Genomic DNA, 5027 nt, shown 5'->3' on the forward strand with positions numbered 1-5027 from the left:
TGAATTGTCCATTGTGCCCATTGTGGTCCTATAGAATACATACAAAGTTATAAAATTTGTTACTCCCTGAGAGGGTGTAGGTTTGTTTAATAATTCTTCACTGTGGTTCATTTGGATTGCTCTTTCCCTTTCCAAATATGTTCACTAATTTTCTGTTACAAGAGGACACCTAGTTTCAGGAGGGAGATTTCTTCATTGAATTCTGTATTAAGACATAGTGTTAAAAAAAATACATGCACACACACAAACACATGCTCTATATTAAAATACTTAATAATTGGTTCAACATAAGTATTGACGAATCAAAACAGATGTCAGCCCTAAGAAATCTCTTTTCGACAGAAATTTCCACTAAGATATATTAACTCATGCACAAACATAAGAGAGACAAACTTTTTATACAACAAGCACAACTTATATGAAAGGTAACTACCCAAAGGTAATATATGACATAATTGGCTTTCTCAACTTTTTCCATTACACTTTCTCCTAATGCTCATCCTTCTCTTTGAATAAACCTTGGCTGTATATGTAAGTTTTATATTTAGCTTCAGCTTCATGCTTACTCTGGTTTCCAGACCAAAACTCTTTAAATACTAGTCAACTGATTTCTTCTGTTTGAGAACTTTGTTATTTTGGGCAGTGGTTCTCAGGAGCTTGATGTGGAAACAGGGTCACTGCAGACGTAATTTGTTAAGATGAGGTCATTAAGTTGGGCCCTATTCCAACATGACTGGCATCCTTAGAAAAAGGGAAAATTTCCACACAGACACACACACAGGAAGGACACCATGTGAAAATGAAGGCAGAATTCAGGGTGATTTTTGGACAAGTCAAGGAATGCTAAATGGTTGCCAGTAATCCACTAGAAGTTTTGGTACTTTGTTGCTGTTTCCTGCTTGGTTAGGTTCCATTTAAAGAGGGTTACAACATAGTAGGGAGGGTATAGCTCAGTGGTAGAGCATCTGCTTAGTATGCACGAGGTCCTGGGTTCAATCCTCAGGATCTCCATTCAAATAAATAAGTAAGCCTAAGTACCTACTCCTCCTTCTAAAAGAGAGGGTTACCTAAGATACATGTTAAAGATGGAAGCTGAGAGAAATAAAGATAGAACTTTAACTCATTATTTTTCTCATAAAGCTCCTTCGTCTCTCTTTATCTTCTAAGTTATTGTGTTAGGAGTTGTTTTCTCTCAATACTGTCTTAAACTTTCTCATCTTCCATTTTTACCCATCAGTGTCTGCTCCCCAGGAGGTCATTTCAGCATCTGCTACTCAGATGCAACAAATCATTTTCCTCTTTTCAACTGAAGGAACCTCATTGTTTTTGGCATGACGTATTTTTTTAGCTCACACACCCCTGACAATTTTTTTGGAACCACTGCATGGCATGATTGTGACTCCTCTTCATTTGCAGCCATCATCCTGCCCACTTGCTTCCATTTATCATTTATTTCAAATCCTGTCCTTTTTAATCCATGTAAGCAGAGTTTGATTTTCCCAAAAAGTCTAACTTAAAACATATTCTCCAACCTCCTGCTTACAACATTTCATATAAACATTATTGTGTTATTCTGAACTTTCTTTTCCCCCAGACATATAATTCCAAACATTTACTCTGAAAACCACTTTTAACTCATTTTTGTATTATATAAACACACACACATATAAAATATACATATTATATAATGCATATACTATTTAACGTGTATATAATGTGTAATATTGCATGTATACACAAAATATAATGAAATATATATATTAATATTTGGACAAACAAGATTATTTCAACATTAAAGGAGATTAGGATATTTCCTATTTCCTTTTTCTGCCATTTTATAAAAAAAGAAACTAAACCAGAATGTAGCATTTGTGAGATAGTTTTGTGTATATGTGAGGTGCAGGAGGAGGAGAAAAGGAAAAAAGATGGGGGTTTAAGATAAGTGTTGAGGAAGGGAGAGCAGGAAGTCAACTCAATGGCTGAGAAAAGGTCACCTAGGAGGAACTGAAAGCATCAGAGTCTGAACTCCCATCTCCTGTCATCAAGTCCTGTTTTTTTCCCACTACACTACAGCTCTGGAAATTCCTATCTACAGTAAGGGGAATTACTGAGGGAAGACTTGAATTTTCCCCAGCAACGAGAAATGTTAACAGTTCACAGGAGTAGTGGACCCGTTCTTTTTTCTGGATTGATACGGTTGCATGTGGCCAGCACACGGCTCAGAGCTAGACATGTCAAATCTGTTTTGTTTCTGATGCTTCAAGGAATCTGCTTTAATAGTAAAGAAGGTCCCTTTGTTTTTGCTTAAAGGATGAACCCAGACAGAAAGATTTGCAGAATTTTGCAGGGATTTGTGGAGTCTTTTGGAATATATTGTATCCATAACAATGCCAACCCAGAAATGGGCATTGCTTGACTCCATTTTGTTTGGAAAATTAGAATTTTGTCTCTGTAGAAAATACATACGAATCAAGTATAAGTGCTAATGATTGAGAAGAAATGATGAACCTATAGTTTAGACTCAAACATTTTGGAAGCTTTTGTTTTTACAGAAATCCAATTTTGAAAATCAAAAGTAAAATTAAGCTAATCAGCATTTTAAAATCTGATTGAAACAGAAGTTTCACTCTCTTAAGAGAGATATAACTGCAGACATTCCAGCTGTATGCTAATAATCAAACATTATCAAAAAAACTTCTTGAAAGAACTCTACTTAGCCATGCTGTTCTCATTACTTTCAAGTTATTTTCTAAAAAAGAGAGTAATAAAATCATACACCTTCAAGTATTTCAAATTCAACTGTCCTTCCCTGATTGGTAGACACCAGAAAGTTTTACATTATCAATTAAAACATAATAGGCATCTATTCCTATATATATATATAGAAGTATTCAACTTTTTTTGCATATTTTTTCTAGGAGAGATGTTATAAACAATGGAAGAGAGAAGATTAAGGCAGATCAATGAATGTAAATGGCTTATTGAGGTTCCATGTCAGGACAACTTATTGAAGACTATTATAACTTTTTCTTTAGTCCAGGAAAACACAGAAGTATTTGCGACTTATTTCTGAGAAATGAGTTCAACTTATGATAAGTATGACACAAATACTAGATTTCTAGATACCAGTAGTCTTTGCTTTGTCCACAGGTGTGGGGTCATAAAAATGATGATGTATTTTGAAATTGTGCAAAACGATCCTAATGATCAATGGGAAAAATTATGACTGTTCCATGATCTTTAAACATTTTTTGTCAAAACATGAAGAACTCCCTTACCATTGCTTATAAATGTATGGGGAAAAGTACGAAAAAAAAAAAAAACCCAGTAATACTAATATTTATTTAGTACATTGTCATTTAAAACATTACAACATTGAGAAGTAAGAGTTGTATTTCTCGGCGGGTAGATATAGCTCAGTGGTAGAGCGTGTGCTTACCATGCATGAGGTCCTGGGTTCAATCCCCAGCACCTCCACTAACAAACAAATAAATAAATTTGAATGAATGAATAAATAAACCTGATGACCCCTCCCCCCAAAAGGAGAGAAAAATATTTCTAAAAAGGTACAAAACAAAACAAGCAAAAAAGTGTTGCATTTCTTTGCAAAGGGGTATCTAGAGTAGTTTGAACAATGTTTGCCTTTTCCTTCTCGTTCTAAAACTCACGTTACGGAGAGAGTATCTTTTCCACGCCTTGGTGACTTGTCATGGTCCTTTCCAAGTGTGTACCAGTTTCCAACATTTGCTCTTCTGTGTTTTCAGTGTCATAAAATATCCCCTAGAGTACCCATACTGGGAATTTTTCTGCCTGTGTGACTTCTTCTGGGACATCTTTTTGTCACAACCACTTTCCTCATTCATGTCAATAAGGTCACCTTTGCTAAGTGCCTTTTGTCGTGTAGCTGGAATCTCTGAAACAGAAGAGGTGTCAACACTCCCGTGTCAACATCCCCATCTTCTAATCACATCCAAGTTCACTTTCAGTGTTATCACTTTCTGCACTTTCGTCTGTGGGCCAGTTTCCCCTTTTGCTTGTCCTTTTTTGTAAAATGGGAGGCAAGGAGATGACACAGCCCTGCGGTTTCCTGCCTTTGCGTGACTGTATAACAGGTATGCAGTAGCCAATCACTGACAGACCTGGCAAAGAATGAGACTGGTCACTGACCAAGATGCGCATTTATGGAGTTATGTGTAGACTGGAGAGCTAGCACCAGAGTTTTTAATTTATGTAATCATTCACCTTTAACACATCATAGCGACTAAAATTTGAACTGAGCTGTTGGAGGACTGGTATTGCTTAACTAAACCATGATCATTAAAATTTGTGCATAGCATAGCTGTGTAAAGTAAGGACTGCCTGAATTAACCAAGCAGGACAATGACAAATTGTAGAAGGAAATGTACACTTGGTGGGAAAGCACAAATTTTCATAGTATATCAGATACATATATGCAGTATATATAAATATCAGCACAGATTCACATATTAAAAAATAAGGAGGTGGAGTTGATCCTCAGAATTCTATTTCATGTGTTTTGTTTCATTTTGGGTGTTGGGTGATTATTCAAACTTGAGTCTGAGGCACACACGAATGTGTATGTTCTGTGGATTTTCATTCCCACAGGAACCGGCCAATTCCTTGTGATTCAGGCAGAGACCAGTGCTTTACTTGAGATATTCTAAAGCTAGGAGATGCTTTGTAGTGTAAACTGATCAACTGTGGCTCAGTAATTGGCTTCTTCACCTTGCTGGTACTTTTGTTGGTAAGAACCTTACTCAATTTAGTTATCAACCTAATTTACTCTGTTAACTCCAAAAAAATGTTTATCTGGTGGCAAAACAGACTCCTGGCCTTTGCCCTTCCTTATTCTGGTCTTGTTTTCCAACAGAATTTTATTTTATGTGATTCCACTATGGTCTAGTGCACCAAGTCACATTTGGCGGAGGGATTTTTGGAGCTCTGTGTACTTCTGTGCTTCCGTCGAGAACAGAAGTGCAGAGAAAGGGCGTGGAAAGAGCACAGGC

General features: G+C 36.4%; 1 non-coding gene across 1 annotated transcript; it reads left to right on the forward strand.

The window, feature by feature from the left end:
- The first annotated feature begins 3405 nt into the window (after positions 1-3405).
- On the forward strand, positions 3406-3477 carry TRNAG-ACC. The gene has a single exon. It is a non-coding gene; the product is annotated as a tRNA-Gly (tRNA).
- The last annotated feature ends 1550 nt before the right edge of the window (positions 3478-5027 follow it).

Source organism: Camelus ferus, chromosome 2 (assembly GCF_009834535.1).
Source record: "Camelus ferus isolate YT-003-E chromosome 2, BCGSAC_Cfer_1.0, whole genome shotgun sequence".
Lineage (NCBI taxonomy): Eukaryota > Metazoa > Chordata > Mammalia > Artiodactyla > Camelidae > Camelus > Camelus ferus.